Below are 21,183 nucleotides of genomic sequence, written 5' to 3'. Positions count from 1 at the left end.
ACACTTTGTTCCTACCTGGACTGTTACAACATCTTACCTGGTCTTCAGATTCCCTGTGTATTATCCCCCACACTTCTATTAATATGCCCACCTGCTAGATAAATGATCCTAAACCTTAGTGCTGTTTATGTTCAATTCTATTCAAAAGTCTTAAATGACTCCCTATTGTCCAGAAATAAAATCCACACTTCTTAGCCAACTTTAACTTCCAACCTTACTTCCTAAAACTCTTCTGTATGTATCCTGCTTTGGAGCAAACCAAGCACTTCAGGGTGTCCCACTAAAGCCTTGTGATATCCCACTTTCTGGCTTTTGTTTCTATATTTTCTTTCCCTGAGAAAGCAGTAATAGCTGTTATTTCTGGGTACTTCCATTTCCTGGTAATAGATCTTCCCTTTTCTGGCCACAGTGATTCATTCATGGATGGGCATATGACTCAAGCTCATCCAATCAGATTCTTTGTCTGGGAATGTTCTCTTGCAGCTAGAGGAGGTAACTGTCTCTTTTGATCTAAGGAGATACAGTGATGAAAATATGTGAATTCACATCTATTTTAGATGACACTCTTCCTTATCATATGGTGTGGGGTGGGGACAATGAGCCATCATGGAGAGGAATAGAGGAGAGGAAGGGAAGGAGGGAGGGGGGAGGAAGGGAGAGAGAGAGAGAAAAAAAAATAGACAGATAGAGACAGAACAAATTAAAGATATCATCTGAGCCTGGATCTAGATGTGCCAGATAGCAAGCACACCCCAACCTTTCCAGTTGAATGGACAAATACATCCTTTTGTTTTTGTTTTATTTTTGCTCAAATTAATGAGATATGTTTTTCTATCACTTAAAATAAAAAATATTTCAATGTAAAGATTTTCCCCCTATATAATCATGAGTTCAGATCTTCCAAAACTAAGCACAGAGTTTACCTCTTCCCAAAGGGCTCAAGGAGCTTCCAGCCTCAACTCCCTCCTCAGAGCCCCCTTCACTTCCTCTGCATCTGCCATTCCACCTTGTTATTATAAAGTTTTTCTCACACACACACACACACACACACACACACACACTACCACCACCCATACACACCATTTCTTTGCTGGAGGGTAAGCTCCTGAGGAATGGGGACCATGTCTGAGTTGTTGCCACATGTACCACACCCTGAGCACACCATCCAGCATATGGTAAGTGATCAGTGACCATTTGCTGAATGAACAGGAGCAGATTTTCATCTGGCCAGAGTTGGAGTCCTCAGCAGCATGGAGAATGTCCCGGTGTGCTGGATGACACCTTAGAACCATCAGGACAGAGTTAAATATGTTCTGGCCTAAATAGCAGCTTAAATGCTGCCCGATCTTGTAATGAGACTTGACAGCCCTGTGTAAATTCAGCAGTAATAACGTTTCTCATCCTGCCATGGATTTCTGGTGTGGAAATGTGTGCCCCAGAAGATTCAGCTTTGCAGTCCCAGCCACTGTCCTGATATTCATATCTTTGTCCATAATTGCTAGGCCACTTTCTTGGTGGAGAAGAAAATGATGTATTTGCTTGCTAAGAAGCAATGAAGAACCACTGGATCAAGGTGGGTTTGGGTTTTTTTTTTCTTTATATAAGTGATAGAAAAAATATAAGTTTTGATTCTCTATAGCTCCTTTTCCTGCTTGTTTTCCAAATAGCTTTAGAGAGTTGATTTTATAATTCTAGGGAAATAATTGTAAGAAAATTAAGAGGAAAAAGAAAACAAAAGAGTAGAAAGGAGAAAAGAAGGAAGAAAAGTTAAAGAGAAGGAAGAGTCTGGGGAAGAGAGAAAAGGATAGACAAGGCTGGAGAGAAAAGTGAGAGGAAAGAAGGGGGATGTCTTCTCACACTTACATAACCAAAAATAAATGGAGTTTGAAGCAGAGCAGGGCCCTTCAGGAAAGCTGGAAAGGGCTCTGTGGGAGGAGATGCTCATCAGTGGTATGAGCAAGAGTGACAAGATGGAGTGAGTCCAGAGCTGGTCGAGCAGTGAGCAGGAAGGGGAGAGGCGAGAGGAGGTCCCTCGCTGTGGTCTGGCATCAGGCCCTCCATGGTGACATTGGGAAAGTAGGTCAGATTCAGAGCTGGCTGAGAGATGAATGGTCAGCCAGGAACAAGTGATAGGAAGTGAGGATGCCGAGTGAGAGGCTGACCTGACATGGGATCTGGGAAATGTGGCACTTCCTTAGTGTCTAAGGAAGAATGAAAGCCAGTTCCAGCAGCGATGCACAGTAGACCTTTCCCCAAGGGTGGAAATGTAATATGTTTGATATGGCAGCCAATATCTGATGTCCAATATGGTAGCTGCCCATCACCTGTGGCTACTAAGCACTTGAAATGTGGATAGTATAACTGAGGAACTGAATTTTTCATTTCATTTTATTTTAATTAATTTAAATCTAAAGAACCACACAAGGCTAGTGGCTGTCATATTAGGTAACTTAAGTCTGGGGGCTGTATTCATCATATTCACAAAGTACTTGATTGCCAAGAGGAACCAAAAGGACTGCTTTCCCAAATGTCATCAGTGTACTTCAAGTGGTACACAGATAGATGCATTAGGATGGCATATGGGCTAACTTTATTTTTTAAATTAAATTCATTTAAATGCATACTTCAAAAATGGAGCTAGCAATATCATACCTATTACTTCACAAATATCACTGCTTAGGAAGAAACTATGGTGGAATTTTATATCTCTAAAAAAGTAAATCAGTAAATAAAAAGTATTATGTCAAAAACATCACAGAAGGTATAGAGATATGACAAAAAGCAATGAACATATTTCATATAAATGGGATCATACAATATGTTGGTTTTGGGATCTGGTTTCTCTCACTTAGCATAATGTTTTCAGGGTTAATCCATGTTGGGGCATCTACCAATATTTCATTCTTTTATGGCTGACTAATATTGCACAGTATGGATGAACCATAGTAAGTTTATCCATGTACCTACTGGTATATATGTACATTTTTGTTATTTACATCTTTTAGTTATGAGTAGTGCTGCTATGAATATTCCTGTGTAAGTTTTTGTTTGAATACCTGTTTTTCATTCTTTCGGGTATATAACTAGGAATGGAATTTTTAGGGGTAATGAAAAAAGTTCTGAAACTAAATATTGGTGATGGTTGAACAACATTGTGAACATACTAACTGCCACCAAACTGCATAGTTTTAAATGGTTAAAATGGTAAATTTTATGCTATATGCATTTAACACAATAACTTTGTTTCTAAAAAAGTAGTGAAGAAAGTAGATGACTAAACAGAGACTGAGCTAATTGAAATGCTATAATAAATAGCTTAAATTGAGATATGAGGTTTATCAGGGATCCCAGAGTGTCCTTCTACCTGAGCATCATTTCTACATCTCTGGAATAAATGTGAGCTTGACGCCAAAAGCACAAAAAACAAAAGCAAAAGTTAAAAAGAGGGACTACATTAAACTTTGTGTGTGTGTGTGTGTGTGTGTATAAAACACACACAAAAGAAATTGGCAGCCTATGGATTGGGAGAAAAAATTTGAAAAATCGTATATCAGAAAAGGGACTAATGTCCAAATATATAAGAAATTCACAACTCAATAACAAAACTCTAATAATACAATTGAAAATGTGCAAAGGAGTTGAATAGACTTTTGGCCAAAGAAGACATACCAACGGCCATCAGGTACATGAACAGGAGCAGGAGCTCAACATCACTAAGTATCAGGGAAGAGCAAATCAAAACCACAATGAGATATCCCTCACACCTATCAGAATGGCTACAACAAAAAAAGACAAGAGATAACACGTGTTGGCGAGGATGTGAAGAAAAGGAAACCCAGCAGCACTGCTGGTGAGAAGGTAAAGTGGTGAGCAATCCACTTCTGGGTGTGCATCCAAAGGAAATGAAAAGAGGGTCTTGAAGAGATTTCTGCACCTCCATGACCACGGCAGCATTATTCACCATAGCCAACACATTGAAACAGCTTAAGGGTTCATCTACAGATGACTGGATAAAGAAAATGCGAAACCACCACCCCCCCCCCCAGGAAATATTTTCAGTCACAAAAAAGAAAGAAATTCTTCCATTTGGGATAACATGGATGGGCCTTGAGGGTATTATGCTAAGCAAAATAAGTCAGACAGGGAAAGACAAATATTGCATGATCTCACATGTGGAATCTAAAACACAAAACAAAAACACCAAAGAACAATACAACAGAACTTAACAGATACAGAGCAAATTTAGTTGTTCCCTAAGGCAAGGAGTGGAGGGGTGAGTAAAATGGGTGAAGGTGGTCCAAAGGTACAAATTTCTAGTTATAAAAATAAGATAAAATAAACTTATGGGATGTAATGTACAGCATGATGCTTATAGTTTATAATACTGTGCTGTAGATTTGGAAGTTGCTGAGAGTAAATCCTAAAAATTCTCATTACAAGAAAAAAATGTAACTATGTTAGACATTAAGTAGACTTATTGTGGTGGTCATTTTCCAATATGTACAAATATCGAATCATTATGTTGTACACCTAGAACTAATATAATGTTCCATATTAATTATATTGTACCTCAATAAAAAATACTTATGTCATAGGGCTACTCTGAGTATTAATAGAGCAATACACACAGTACACTTTGTGAAGAGCTTGAAACAGAGTAACTGGAAAACAAACATTAGTTATCATGTTATTAATGTGCACGATTAAAGGTGGAGTGACCTGGGCCAAGGAACAAATGCCATAGAATTTCATATCTAAAGGGCAGTAACAGCTGGGCAGTTCAGCAAATGTGAAAAGCCAATGGGCCTGAATGGTCTCCACACAGAGGGTTTTAAGGTTATTTATCTAATCTGACAGAACTACCTCTCACCACACATTGTAGAACTCCTTCCCGATAGACAGCTGCCCATCTGATGGGAGGTTTCCAGAGTCTGAGTGGTATCTCCCTACTTCCTATGAGGGCCCCTTCACTGAGAGGTCTAGCAAAGACTTCTACTGAGTTAGAATTATTCCCTTGGGATGTCAACCTACTGACTCTAGTTCTCTAGTGTTAGCAAAGGAGACTAATTCTACTCCTATATCCAGAAGGAGAACCTTTAAAACTCTGAAGGTGACTCTTTTGTTTTGCCACCCCTCCTACAGACATAAGTTAGACATGAGTGCTCCTTTCCATTCAAAAACACACTCGCAGATTCTTCTCTCCTTTCTCCAAACAGTATCTGGAATTTCCAGAATAAAACCCTATCCAAGGGACCTCTGTGTAAAGCTTTACAGGCATTCAGTACAATGAGTTACACAATCTTGTATTTCTGGTCAAAGGAGTAATTGAAACAAGTTTCTTTATGTTTCTCCTCTATATAGGAATGATTAATTATACTATTAAATTGGGGGCCCAACATGTGTTAGGCACAGTGCTGAGTGTATTACGTAAGTTATCCCATTTCATACTTCAACAGCTCTGCATCTAAGCTGTTAATACAATCAATTTTGAAAGTGCTCACATGTTTCGGAATCTCGGTCTTGTATCCTGGAAAAAAGTTCTATTCTATGCTTCATTTGCACTTCACTCATAAAAACATCCTTTAGTAAGAGCTTTTTGATGTACACGGTCCCTTTATTTTAGCTTTTGCCTTTAACAAGGAGGCAACGTTTTGCATTCTCCAATTCAGTCCTCAAAGGCTCCCAGACTGCTTAAAATATAGAAGGCAGATCCTATTGTGTGGGCTTGAAGTTTGGGAAAAGGTTTTTTTCTCATCTCTTCTTGGGAAGGATATTGTATTTCATCTACAGGGGTTCTTTCTACTTGTTGCTGATTTTCAAAAGAAAGGAAGAAAAACATTACAAAAATCCATTATGTGAGGGCCCTGGAATCAAGTGTGAGAAAACAATTTAGAACAGAGGCTCCTGAGAATACATGGTTTAAAGAGAGGTAGAAGATCATTCTTGGTCAAAAGACAATACACTTCTATTATTAATATAAAATCAGAGACTAATTTCTTCTAGTTGAAGTAGAGACAGGAGTCAAAAATGCCAAATTATCATTAAAAAAATGGCAAGTCTTAGTATTTCTCTGCCTGACAGCAACACCTAGAAAGACAATAAAACTTTACAGAATTGCCAGTTTCCAATGTGCTGGCAGCCAAACCCAGCAGATGCACCAACAAGAAAGGCAGACCCAAACCAGCCTAGCAGGAGCAGCACTTGGCAAATGGACGGCCTGCCACCATACTGGTTTCTATTTCAGACAACAAAATTGCCCAACACTGTCTAATAGAGTTAACTCAACCAGCTGTGTGGCTGACAGGTCTGCACCTGCTTACAGTGTCAGACCTGGCTTCTGAACAACACAGTATTTGGTTTCTTCTTCTGGTGCTAAAGTGCAGTAGAAAATATCCCAATGCACAAGATCTGGAACTAGTTTCCAGTGCTGTAATCTTCTGGCGCATAGAAGTTCAGCTTATCAGAAATGTACAAATGGCCCCAGAGTGAAAGGAGCTCAAGGCTAAGAAGCTTTCAGACCCAAAGCTGAGGGAGAAGTCTATGACGTGAACTTGCCCTTAATGCCACCACCTGGATATGACTATAGCAGTCTGACCAGCCCCCGGAGATGAAAAACCTCAACTGGAAACTAAAGCATTGTGCTACAAAGGCAGCTAAAGGGCACAAACAGCCAAGAGCGACATTTCCCACATGCAGGGCAGTGCATATGTTTCCACTTACTGCATCCTATTGACTGTGCAGAGTCAGAACAGTGCAAGCTGAAGAAGCTGACGCTGACAGCAAAATACAAGTCAAGAAAACAGGAATCAATTGGTTAAGAAACATAAAAATTGGGAGGTCTAGAACTGAATTTACTATCCTTGATAAAGGTGACCCCTGTCCTTAGGAAGAATGGCAACTTTCTAAACATGCTGATTAAGGTAGAAAATACATAGGAACCATTTTTTTCTATGATGGCAGCATTAGTGTCTGATTATTTATCAAGGCAATTGTTCCAATTTCTTTCTTTTTTTTTCCAGAGTAAGAGCAGAGATTTACAACTAGGAATATGCTCAATGCAAAGTAAATTCTATTGATATCAAAAGTATGTCATCAATAGAGGCAATTTAAGTGGAGATAACAGCACTGGCTTTGGAGTTAAATTGTTAGGGTGTGGGAACTCCCCCTGCAACTTGCTAGTCATGCAAACTGGGCCAAGTTATTACTTTACCTCTTTAAGCCTTAACTTCCTCATCTGTTAAATGGAGATAATAATAGCACATACTTCGTAGAGTTGTGATGAGAATTACACTAGTTAATAAATAAAAAGAACTTAGCACAATGTGCCAGGCACACTTGATAAATGTTAATTGTCATAGAAGTGGTAAAACCATTAGCTGTCATTATCAACATCTTTACTTCCTCCCTGAGATTGTTGAGAGAGGTGGGACAATATCACATTTCCAATCCTTTCCAACCTTTATCTTCTGGAATTGGAAGCATTAGAATTAGGTCAAAGGCTTCATGTGATCTTGATTATATCACATCATCTCTATGAACTTTATTTTCTTTATGTGTTAAATGGAAATAAGCTCAGATGGTTCAGAATTGTCACAAGGATTAAAAGATATTTTGTATTTGAATCTAAAAAACCTCTATATAGTATTATTGTAATAATTATTAATTCTGGCTATATGGGAGGAGAACCAGGCAAAATGATGGTCCTGTTAGCCACAGACCCTCCTGCACAGCCCAAAGCTTCAAGACATAGAATCTTGGGAAAAGTAAAGAGAGAAAGTTACATTAAAGGGCCATTCAACTTCTCAAGCAGACCAAGAGGCTGAGAATGGGAGCTTTTCACACATCCTGAATTTGCACACTCATTCTTCCCTTATTTTCCAGTGCCTACTGTTGGGAAGAAAGGTGCTCATATGAAACCATTCAGGCCTGAACAGCACAACTTTAAGAGCCACTGCCATCCAAAAGAACCTATGTACCCCAATGTTCATAGCAGCACAATTTACAATAGCCAAGTGCTGGAAGCAACCTAAGTGGCCATCAGTAAATGAATGGATCAAAATCTACAATACATTTACACAATGGAATACTACGCAGCAGAAAGAAAGAAGGAGCTCCTACCCTTTGCAACAGCATGGATGGAACTGGAGAGCATTATGCTAAGTGAAATAAGCCAGGCAGTGAAAGACAAATACCATATGATCTCACCTTTAAGAGGAACCTAATCGACAAAACAAACAAGCAAGCAAAATATAATCAGAGACATTGAAATTAAGAACAAACTGACAGTAAACAGAGGGGAGGGGAGAGGGGATAATCGGCGGCAAGGGGGGACGGATTTTTAGGAACAATTATAAAGGACACATGGACAAAACCAAGGGGTGGTGGGATCAGGGGAGGGAGGTGGGGATGGCTGGGGTGGGGGGGGAGTGGTGGGGGGAAAATTCAGACAACTATACTTGTACAACAATAAAAAATAAACATAAAGCTTTAAGTAAAAAAAGTATTTAAAAAAAGAGACACGACAATCCCACGACAAATGCAATATTTTTTCCACTATGTGGATTAACAGAGACACCTAGTGTTCCAGCAGGGAGCTGGCCCCATGACGCAGCTTTGACTGGGAGTTGGCTCAAGTCAACAAGAATTGCCCATTCCCAGATCTTCTTCCACCATCCTCCTTGCACCACTAGATCTTGAGGAAGCTCTTGAAATATCTCCTCTAGCTAAACAGGAATGGTGTTGATCACATAATACCTAAAATGAATTACCTTTTGAAGGACTGAGTAATTGATGTGAGGAGGTGACTAGCATCCTTTGACAGCCACTATTCCATGGCTTTTCTTGCCCTTCAAATGCTCAACCATCTCTTCTGCAGAGGCAGTGTTGTCTCATGGTTAGAGAGACCAAAACTGAGGGAATCTACCATGGAAACATTTATTTTAATTTCCTTATAAACATCAAAGTCTTTCCTTTCTCAAGGACTTTGCACACTTTGTTCCCTTTGCCTGGAATGAATTTCTCTGGATCTTTTTATGTCTGAGCCTTCATCCTTCAGCTTGTAGATGAAATGTTACCTCCACAGAGAAGTAACATTCTCTTCACTCTATACAAAGAAGTTCTCCCCCCATTCCTAAAGTTTGCCATCTCAGTACCCCATAGCTTTCCTTCTCCACAGCCATAATAAAGGATAACTATTTTATTTTTTTGATTTTCTTCTCATTTTAGTCTAAATTCTCTATTAGAAATAGCCATACTCTTATTTTCTCTGGTGTATCCCCTGCAGGGCTTGACAATGTAAACCAGATAAATTATTCAAGTGTACAGACAAATGCAATTGTGACTTTTGCACTCTAATGATATGACATTGAAAAGGTCACTTAACTTCCCAGAGCCTCAGTTTTCTCATTTATAAAATAAAGGTATCACCTACCTTATACATAGTGAGAACACTGGACATGATAGGCCCTGGTACTCTATTGCATTGATTTTAAGATGCCCTTTTTTTTTGCCCTGCATTTGAATCTTTTGGAAAAAAAATATCACTTTATAATTGCTGGAGTCTTAGACTATATAAATATGGTAATATCTCACTTTTATGCAGGACCCAAGTTTTTCCTACATTAAAAAAAATGATTCCTCTGGAAAGATATGGTTACAGGGCTCCATGTGTCTATTTATTGTTTAAGGAGCAAGTTAACATCAACGCTAATGCATTCTACTCCACAATGTCACCACTGCCTCCCTCTCATTTCCTCCCTAAGGACTGCCTTTCTAAATTTTTAAAAATCAATTTTTCCTTCAAAAAGCCCCAGGGAGTTAGAATAATGAAACACAATTAAGCTATGCAGAGCAATCCTGCCATTGAGGTGACACTTTTTGTCCCACTTTCCTTGGTCATTCTGAGAATTGTATTATTATACAAGCACTAACATTCATAGGTCACTCTGTGTGTGCCAGGCATTGAGCTACCTGCTTTTCATGCCTATTTAATTCTCTTAAACTCCCCCACTATGAGTAAAGACCAGCATTCTCTCCATTATACAGATGACAAAACTGAGGTACATGTGTATTTTGTTACCTGCTCCCACAGATAATAAGTGGCAGAAAAGCCAGACTCTGGTTCCAAAATCTGCAGATTTATAGGATGGAATTCTCAAAAGGCTACAAACATATATAGAACTCAAATTATGTCCATCAAGGAGTTTTCTGTTTGGAATTAAAGGGCATTAGTTGTCCTGTATAAAACAGTTTTTCTAAGACTTTTATTTATAATATCTCCTTTTTGGTCAAATTCAGCTTTATTAAAGGCAACCACATTAATTTAAAGAGTACTACACATTTACTAATTAGCATAATACTACAGATTAACTGCCAAAAATGTGTATCCATCAAAGTTATTTTGGTTACAATTAGCGGAAATTAACTTGAACAAACTTATACCACTAAAGAAATTTGATGGTTAACATTGGAATAGATCAGTAATAGGGTGGACTTCAGGTGAAGCTTGATCATGGCTCTGGCTGTTTCTCCATATCATAATTCGCTTAGTTCTGTCTAACGCATGAGTTACCTTTATCCTCAGGCTGATTTCTTCCGTGGTAGAAATATGGCAGCAGAAATTCCAGGTCTCACATCTGCACACTTGCCCTAAATCAAATAGTCCTGAACTTCTATCAAATAAACTTAAACAGGAAATTAAATGGCACAGGGGAAAGAGGAAGCAAATGAGACTCTAGATACAACCTGTGCAAGCTCAGGGGTCACTGCTATAGTCTACCTCACTCTCCTGCTAACACTCTCCAATAGCTTCCCATAGCACTTGAAACAAAACCCGAAACCTTCACCATATATTTAAGACCCTACAGAATGCAGTCTATTCTCCAAAGGCATGTCCCACTCACCCATTCTACTTCTGCCATTCTGGCCATCTCACTGTTCTCAATCTGTCCAAGGAATTGCCTAACTCTAGTCCCTGGCACTTGTTGGGCCCCTATCCAGAACATTCTTTCCACAGATCTTCACATCACTTTTTTACTCTTTTCATTTAGACATCTGCCAGAACTTCATCTTCCCAAACATTTTGTCTAAAATAACCCCCCTTCCTTCTCTATCCCCTCAGTCTGCCCTATTTTTCTTCCCAATCCCTGTCAATACCAACTTGACATTATGTGTTTATTCACTGATTTTTGGTCTCTGCACCAGAATAGGAGCTTTAGGTGGGGAGCTTTTGTGTGCTTTGCTCATCACTGTGTGTGTCACATACCTGCTAGTAGGAATGTAGTAGTATGCTGTCTACTACAGGAATGGGGCGTGTATTAAGTGTTGGATACATAAAGGGGTGAATGAATGAAAACAAATGGATGCATGAATGAATGGGCAGATGAATGAATGAGTTCCAGGCAACCAGCAGATGGATGTGGGTAACAGATGCCAGGGGACCATTTTTATTATTTGTTTTGTTTTCACCTAGTTGCCTGAAGACAAACACTCTCAGTCCTGTGTTCAAGGCTTCAAGTCTATTTAAGAAATACTCTATTTCAAAAGCAGATTTATTAAACTCAAGATCTGTAAACAGTTCAGAGGCATGATGGCTTCCTCCCCCATCTCTTATACTGAGGGGAAGATGTTTGCCAAAGGTTTGGCCTCCCTGCATATATGTGGATACAACACTTACGCAGATGACCTCATTATGACCTGGCTTGCAACCAGTATCAAAATTAAGTATTAGCTTCCCTCTTCCTTTCTGCTTTTATTTCCTTCTTTTGCCTAGTCAGAATTACTGAGACCCCCTTGCTGACATTTTTGCTTAAGTTCTTGCATTCAGTTATTTTGCAGGAGCCCTCCATCAGGGATATACAGAGTCTAAAGGGGCTCTTTCTAGAACAACTTAAAGGAGCTTGATGATTATACAATTGAGCTTTTGACTATTCTCATGAAAATTCTCCCAGGAAAGACCAGCTTCTCCCTCTGTTCGCCAGTTGCTTTATTCTTGGCAGTGCCAAACATCAATCTCTATGATACTGACAATAATAGTAATTGATATTGATGGTAAGAATAGTAACGTTTTCAGAAAGGTTTTGTGGTTTATGCAATGATTTCCCATCCATTACATTTTTGTGATAAATTTACACAAAAGACAAGCAAATGACTCTGGCCCAGTGTGGGAGGACCTTTGTGTGTGCTTCATGGCACTGGAGAACTTCCCAGGGTGTGTGCTTTGTATGTGCTTCATGAAAATGAACCTGGAGCTTCACCTTTCCCTGAGAAGCAGAAAATCAGAGAATTGATGCTAAAATCAGAGAGGCAGTCTTGATCCTGACTCTACTAGGTGACCCTGGGAAAGACATTTTTATCTCTAAGATATTTTTCTCATGTGACAATGAAAACAATAACACCTATTTCATGGAGCTCTTGAGAGAATAAAATAATGCATGTAAAAATGCTTAACAGAGCATTTAGATCAGAGCAAGTGCTGTGTTAGCAAGTATCATTATTCACTCATTCAACACATTCATTAATGTCTATGCTAGGCTAGGTACTGGTGTACACAGATAAAATGAAGTTCATCATCATCATTCATCATCATCATCACACTATTATTATTAATCACAAAGGACCTAGAAGGAAAGGACTGATGTAGTAGAAGCAACACATCTAGGTCTGGGAGGAAGAAAAATTGGGCTCATAGCACGCACTTGTCATTACCAGTCTGTCATCAGTGAGAAATGAACCCTGTGTCTTTTTGGTCTCAATTTCTTTATTGGTAACAAAACACAGAGAAGTAATTCATTATTTTAATGCTATAAAACCAGTTGAAAATAATTTGTTGCAACTAATATCTTTTACGAATCTGAGCCAAATGTTATGGATTACTTTGAAAATATAAATTACAGCAGAGTCACTGTAATCACTTGCTTGCATTCTAATGTTTTCTTAAATGGGAAAAAAGGGGTTGGAATTACCACTTATATCTCAGGGATCATGATACTATTGCACAAGCATCCAGAAGCCTCCTTATGCATAAAAAAGAAAAATATTTTGAAATTATTGGTCTAAGTGATCTCCAGCATCTCTTCCTGCTCTGATATCATGCAATTCAATTCTAAATTATGGTACCCAACACCATAAATCTACAAATGAAGAAGCTGAGACCCAGAGAAAAGCTCAGAGTCTTTCCAAAGATTACAGTCATATACAAAAGCAAAGTTTAGATTGGAACCCTAAATGTCCTAAAACTTAGTTTGTGTTCTCTAATGGTTAATTTTATGTGTCAACTTGACTGGGTTATAAGGTTCCCACACATGTGTTCAAACATTATTCTCAGTGTGTCTGTGAGGTGTTTTGAAGTGAAATTATCATTTGAATCAGTAGGTTGAGTAAAGCAGATTGCTCACCCCAATGGGGTGGGTCTCATCCTATCAGTTGAAGGCTCGGATAGAATAACAACACAAAAAACAACCCTTCCATGGGTAAGGGGGAACTCCTGCTATCTGACTGCCTTGGGCTGGGACAACTCAAACTGAAACATTGGTTCTTAGGTCTCAAACCTGCCAGCTCTTGGATTGCAATTTATACCATTGGCTTTCTTGGGTCTCCAGATGGCTGACTGTACATCTTGGGACTTCTCAGCCTCCATAATCACAAGAGCAAATTCTTTAATATCTATTCTCTCTCTCTATTGGTTCTGTTTCTCTGGAGAGCCCTAATATAAGTTCTATATCCACCACCACATGAAAACCTTCATGACAGCAGGGAACATGGATTGCCTGATAATTATACCCACACCAATCTAGACCCAGATTTTTAGTCTTTTTGTCAGCAAACCCACTCTTCATGTCCTCATATTCATGAACCTCTGTGTGGACATCAATTCCTAACTGGCCTGAATAAAAACCACCTGAGCAAAGAGCCCCATACCCCATGATTTCATGACTTGAGGACATATTCTGTGTCTGAATGTTGAACAGTTTCCCATTATTGAGGGAGGAATTTTCTGTATTCAATCCAATCCTCCATGCATGAATCATGAGGTTTCCCAGTCTGGCTGGTGGGATCAGATACTATTTCTGGATCCACGTGAGTGTTGAGCACTGTTACCTCTAATCTTTGTGGGCATTCCTCTCCCTGGCCCTGATTGGTTTCCTCATCCACTTGTATTGATCAGTACTCAGTTCAATACTCGAGAGGGACCTTAGGCAGATCTCCAGTGTTCTTCATTTGTACAGATCATTTTTCTCAGATGCTGTCTTGTAAATTCTAGCTTCCCTTGTGGTCTGGGCTCAGCTTCATCTGCACAGCTCAGAGAGGCTTCTAGGATTTACCTGGGTTCCCCGACCTTAAGTTCCAGCCTGGAACCCCTCTCAAGGCAGTGCGAGCTGGTGCATTCACAGGAGTCATGTAGTTTATTTTCTATCTTCTTTGCCTTGTAGCTAGTGTCTTGAAAATCATCATGTCATATATTTTTGCCCATTTTGGTTGTTTTATTTAGTAGTGTGTATCCATTTCCTGTTGTCATGTCTTGGTCAGAAGTGGAAGCCAGTGTGATGAAATTTAATGACCATAATTATGACCAATAAATCTTTTGAGCATATACCAGAAGTTAGAATTTGCAAACCCCAAAGTTATTTTTATAGCATATATTGAAATTCCCAGTATCACTAAAAATCAGATCAGAGCCATATACTTTACTAGGTTTAAATGGTAAACTGATACTCTTGGCAGTGACTCTGAACAAACAACACAGGTTTCATAGGACTCCATCATTTGCCACTGATCTGAGAAAAATCTCAGGATATTGCAGAAAAACTGAACACTCACCCCTCCTCTTACCAGAACAAATATTTTCTTCCAGCTTTAGAAAAACAATCTACACATTAATTTAATCTGACAAGTGAACTCCCTTTGGATAATTCAGTAAGTTCACACCTACTGAAGAGTGGGCAAGCTATCCAGGCACAAACAACTCAAATTTTCACCTGTAAGTTGACAGGAGAAGGAGGTTTACGACCTTGGGTCACAGAAAATGACCACTTAATCCCAGATGACCATCTCCCAGACACCTCTAGCTGAAACTTTAAAAGACCGTTTTATATTGTTTTGAGAAAAGGTGAGTTCAAGATTAGAGGCACCTCTCCAATCCTGTGGAGACTCTAGTCACAGAAAATCATAGACCAGCAGTTATCTCTGAGACTTTGCCAGATGTTTGACCAGTAAAGCTGCAAGTGTGTAGAAAGAGAGAGACCTAGTTGTCCACAGATCTTGTTGAACTAACTCAGGTATGAAGATACCTAGAGGTAAGATATCGGAACTTCCTGTCATCATTCATTCTGATATTTATGACTCGAGTTCTTGTTTTGGTAATGATTATAAATAATGATCATTATGATAAACTAATAAAATAAATACAAGACATATTATGACAAAATAAAGTGCTTAAAGAGGACATGGAGGTAATATATAATGAGTAAGTGGCCCTGGTGGAGACAAAGGTAAATTAAGCAGGCCCTTCTTACTCTAAAGGTCACTTTCTACATCCAGTGGACTGTCTCCAGGTAGGAGGAAGTGTCCAGTACACAACAGTGACATAGGAGGCTCCTGAGTTCACTTCCTCCCCTGGACACACTGAATCTACAGCTATAGATGAAGCATTTGACATGCATGACCTACACATGGATAGTTTCCCTGTGAAAGAAATCCAGAAACTAGCAGAGCAATTCCTACACATTGGGTGAATGAGAAAATACCTACATCAAAATGAATAGAAAAGGCTGAGACACACTCTCCATAAACCCCACTCCCACCATGGCAACATACAACTGGGAGGGAATTCACAACTCTCAGGTTTTCCCTGAGGAGCGCAAGGTTTGCCCCCAAATGCAGTGCCCCAACTTTTAAGAATTAAAGGCAGGAATGTGGAATTATTATCAGTTCTTCATATTTTCTAAGATCAGCTAAAATATAATTTTTCATGAAATCTTATAATTTTGAAAATAGTAAACCATTCTGTGAGTCCACAACAACAGCTTCAGGTCAATTTGCAACCTCTGAAAGTACTATAATGAAGTTTAGATCCAAAGAAAACTAGATTTAAATTCTGGCTTCATTTGATATTAGCTGTGCAGCTTTTGCCAAGTTAACTAACTTCTCTGGTTCTCACTTTCCTCATCTATAATATGAGTTATTATGGTTTAGAATTGACTTGCTGGTCATCCATCCAGCATCCATTTCCCTCTCCCTTATTCTTAATGTGACATTTTTCAAAATGGATATCATTGCACCAAAGATGAGCACAAGACCTAATTTGACAAAAACAAAGAAGTTATCCCAGGTATTGCTGACAACAAAATTAAGGTCATGAAAGAAGCAGTCTGAGAATAAAAATGACACTTACCAAAGAACAAAGTCAACAGATCATAGGGAAAAAGAACCAGAACCTTGATCAGACTATACCTGAAGTCCACAATACCTCTGGAATTCCAATCAAATAATTCTGTCACAGAAATTAATTAGTGGATTATTACCTGCAGCAAAAACACCCGAACTCACACCTAAGGGTAAAGGATAAAGTATTTAAAGTGACTGGCATAAAGGAGGCACTTATAAGACATGATAGGTTGTATCAGAGTACTTTAACAGTTCTATTATATCACACTTCAAAATATATGTGCATACATAATATAACTAATGAAACTTGAAGTTTCCCCTTTCCCCACCCATAGTGATGTATTAATTAAGTTTAAAATTTAAAACGTCTTTTTATTAATAGTGATGGAAATGAGCACAGGTCTCAGGAGAGCTGTTCTCCCTCATGCAGGAAACTGAACAGTGTATGTTTATTCCTAGTGTTTAGATGGGACTTAACGAAATGAAACAAGTCCTTAGGAAACTGGCCATGGGGATTTGGGCGAGAGTACACCAAACATTAGCAGATCAGCCAATTCATTCATGAAACTTTGGGGTTTGTGTAAAAATGTGGTTGGCCTCTCATGCCCATGCAGAGCCCAGCTAGCATCACCAGGATGAACAGTGACTCCTCCATTCCTGGGATTCATGCCAGCCTTTGAGGTACCAGGAGCCTGCAAAAGGGCTCAGTCATTCCTGTAGGCAGGCATCGCTCACATGGAGGCAGGAGACAGGGGAAGCAGAGAAGCAAGAGGACAAAAGCAGAGCAGGTGAAGAGGCCTGTTCTGGCTGTCTAGCTCCCACCTGGAAGGGATGACAAGGAGGGCTTCTGTCCTACATTCAAGGAAGTACACAGAAATGCTTCCAGGAGAGCAAAAAAAGACAGCTTGTAAACAAACCAGCCATGAGCACTCACCCCTCACACTGGGCCACATGCTCCTCTCTTGTGGTAGAAAGAATTTTTAACTTTGTTATATTATGTGACATCAGATGTTTCCCAGACATGTCAAGAATAAAATGTGAAATCTAATGAACAAAATGAACTAACAAGCAAAATAGAGATAGACTCACAGATAGAGAACAGGCTGACAGCTGTTGGTGAGGGTGTGGGAGATGGTTAGGGGCTAGAGGGGGAGGGATTGAGCAAAAACAGGAAAAAGACACGGACACAGACAACAGTGTGGTGATTGCCAGGATGAGGGTGGGGATGGGGTGGTTGAAGACAGTACAGGGCGATAAATAGTGATGGAAGGAGACTTTACATGGGGTGGTGAACGCACAATACAATGTACAAATGATGTGTTGTGGAATTGTGCACCTGAAACCTGTACAATTTTGTTAATCAGAATTACACCAATAAATTCAATTAAAAAATAAAAAGAATGTTTATTACATGAAAAATAAAATAATAAAATAAAAAGTAGAGGTTGTTTCCCCCTTCCTGAAGTATCAGCTCCTCATCTCTCCAGATCCAAAGCTTGGCTCACCATCTATGTCATGGCTCTCGACCAGTAAGGTATTGGTTTCCTTTGACTCAAAGGACTCACTGTTCTGATGGTTTTCCTGGCAGTTTATTCTGTGATACATTTTACTTTACTACTAGGTTGCAGTAAACCTGGGTAGGTTAGCAATGGTCATAGATTATAGGTTTTTGGAAGGTCATAGTACTTATCACAATGTCTAGCATACAGCAGATACTGTACAGACATCCACCTGACTTACAACAAAATCAAGACTGGGATAGGGGGCTTGATTGGGGTGGGGGAGAATACAGCTGAAATTCAGAGCCCAACTCTTTCTTCCCATTATTCACCTCCTGCCTTGGGCACTCATGCTTTGCACCTGGTCCCTCCTCTGATTCTTCATTCTTCCCTGTGTGATCTCACCCAATCCTGGAGCTTTAACTGTCATCAGTAAGCTCAAAACTCATGTACTGTATTTTCAGTCTGAACTCAGACTCTGCTCTCCAATTGCCTACTTGAGATTTCTACACAGGTGTCTCAAAAGTGTGTTCAGTTGAACATGTTTGAAAGTAGATGTTCCTGTTTTACTCTCCCCCAATTTGTTCCTTCATCTGTTTTGTAAAGGGCACCATCAGCTGTACAAGTGAAAAATGATTGACTGTCACATCTCTTTTATTGTCTTATGGTCATCTATCAAGTCTTGTTAATTTTGCCTTAAAAGCATGCATTAAGCCTACCTACCATCCCTAAGTCACCATCTTCTCTCTTCAAGACGATGTCATAGTCTCCTAACTGGTCCCAGTGCTTGACCCTCTGCCCCAATATGCTCTCTGTTAGCAGGCACCAGAGTAAGAAATAGGGTACTTTGCTTTGCTTTGTCTTTTTCCAGGAAAAAAGTTGCAGCAAATTATTAGTATATGTCACCAAATTAACAAGTTTCAAAATGGAAATTTCCCCCATATTGAACCATGGAGGGAATAGATTGATATATCTGTTAGGTGTGCTGGTCCCCAAATCCAAAGACTTGAATCTGGATGAAGGCAAATTTGAATACTATTTATGCTTTATGTGTGACCCCCCCAAAACCTAAACCACCTTTCCCTCAAGATAAAGCCACGGCCAATTTCTGATCCTTTCAAGTTGCCAGCATCAGGTTTCTACCATTTGTTAAGCTATTCATTGGATGCCAATTGGAAATGATTGACTTGCATTGCAGGGTTGGCATACGGTGCTTTTGACTTCCAGCCGAAAAAGAGAGGGCTGTGTGCCAGGAGAGATGCCACAAACAGAGATGATGCTGAAGAGAGGCTGTTGGCTTAGCTCTCAGAATGAGCACATCTCCCACTTCTTACAGATCCATGAGGACCCATGAGGAGTCCAGACCAAATTACACAGCTGGTCCAGGGAAGGAGGAGAATTTACACCTATAGGGTAGGAACTACATCCTAGATGCTAGGCTAAGTATATTGCATGCATTTAAGTGTCTCCATAATCCTCTATGGTTAGAATTATCTCTGTTTTCAACTAAGGATATAAAGGCACAAAGTAGTGAAGTTACATACCCAGGACAATGCAGATAATGAGAGGGTTTGAACACAACACTGTCCAAACCCACATACCACAAAGTCATGTAGCTTTGTGGAGTATGTTTTTAGTCTCAGTGTGCTACATGTCTCCTGGATTCTCTCACTACATATCTCTTTAAGGCTCCGCCTTTCCCCCTGTTCCTGAGTCCAGAGCACCAATCAGATTTACATCACAGACCCACAGGATGGCTTGGTCTCCTGGGTGCTTGGTGTCATTGCCAGAAATGTCTGTCAAGCATATGGTGATCCCACAGATAAATACTTGCAAAAAGTTATCACATTCACCCTGTTTTAACTCCAGTCAAGCTCAGATGATCAACTGAGTGGCTCTTTTGCTGGCATTCAAAAAGGAACCAACAGTGATCATTCTGATTATCAAATAAAAGTGTGCCAACCAGGATAGTGTGGTCTCTTAATGGGTCATTAAACCAGGAACTTTTTCCTATGGTTATTTTAGAAACAAAGGATGAAAAAAGCATCAGGGTAACTTGGATATGAATTAAACTCACTCTCACGTACCTTCCATCCCTTTCCTTCCAGTCATGGGAATGATTTACAATGCTGTTGCTTCTTAAAGCGGAGACCTGACTTCATAAATCAAGAGGTTAATGTAAAACACATAAGTGGTCAAGTCAGGTGTCATCAATTATAAGGCCAAAAAAAAACAACAACCCTTCCCTTCAATACTGATGCAAAATTCTCCCAGGAGAAGATGTTTTTTTCTCACTTATTTGGGCTATACATCTACTTGAGCACTCCTATTTGACTTGCTCTGCAGTAACTTCTCCACTCCTACTCTCTTGACTAAAATGGGAGCAACAGGACATATAGTTGCAATTCGGCTGTTAAAGGATAAGATTGAAACATACTTCCATTTCTCACTTCCCTGCCTTTGTATAGCTTTCAGTATAAGGAGTATAAGTTAAAGTAATATAATGATGGTGATGATTATCATTCTCATAATAAAATAATAAGAAGGCAGTAATGACACTTATGAAATGTCTACCACCCGCCAGGCACGATAAGAAGTGTTACACACATACACTTTCATTTCAATCTGCTACAATAAGAAGAGACAAGTATAACACACACACATGAATACATTTTAGAGAAAAACAAAAAAACAAAACCTGGGTTCCCAGTGCTTAGTTAGCAACTTATACATGGTCAGTATGTGCCTAATTCAAAACCAATTCTATCATAATACCCAGCCCATGAGTTTCTTTGTGCCACACTGCCCTACTTCCCCCTGACCATATTCCTCCCAAGCAATCCCTTGGCAAGAGGATTTAAATCTAAAAAACATCTACCTATCCCTTCTGCAATCTCCTCAATTACAGTAACCATTTAGAAGCTGAGGGTTAAGGGGTAGGCACTTTTCTTGTCCCATGTTTCATCTGAGGGAGCAGAACTGGAGGAAGTAAGTAACGTGCCAAAAGTCTTAGATCTAGGAGAGTTCCAATCAGGGATTCAAACCAGGCAGTCTGGTTCCAGTGCCTACACTCTTACCCTGATGCCACCCTGCCTCCCAGGGGGCCCCATCCACCAATGAACTGGACAGATATTTTGCAACAGAACTGGACAGAACAGTCTAGGTTCTACACCAGCAAAACAGGTAATGGTTTACCTTTGCAGTTCTGGGAGTTGCCAGTGATATGCTCTGTGCTTGGCGATGGAACAGATGTTTAATAACTTTGTGGTAGCGAGGAGGAGGTTACATAACATGGCTGAGC

At 39.6% G+C, this 21,183-nt stretch overlaps 1 protein-coding gene and 1 long non-coding RNA gene across 2 annotated transcripts in view; one reads left to right on the top strand and one right to left on the bottom strand.

Moving 5' to 3' along the window:
- GRIN2A (glutamate ionotropic receptor NMDA type subunit 2A) overlaps positions 1–21,183 on the bottom strand; it is a 385,717-nt gene that overhangs the window by 135,546 nt on the left and 228,988 nt on the right. The window lies entirely within an intron of this gene.
- Positions 1,099–21,183, top strand: part of LOC118499577 — a 28,335-nt gene continuing 8,250 nt past the window's right edge. The window contains exon 1 of the long non-coding RNA XR_004902073.1: positions 1,099–1,573. This is a non-coding gene — a long non-coding RNA (uncharacterized LOC118499577). The remainder of the gene's footprint in view (positions 1,574–21,183) is intronic.

The sequence above is a fragment of the Phyllostomus discolor genome, chromosome 3 (assembly GCF_004126475.2).
Source record: "Phyllostomus discolor isolate MPI-MPIP mPhyDis1 chromosome 3, mPhyDis1.pri.v3, whole genome shotgun sequence".
Taxonomy (NCBI): domain Eukaryota; kingdom Metazoa; phylum Chordata; class Mammalia; order Chiroptera; family Phyllostomidae; genus Phyllostomus; species Phyllostomus discolor.
The sequence above is the reverse complement of the archived record's forward strand: the minus strand, read 5'-3'. Positions and strand labels throughout refer to the sequence as shown.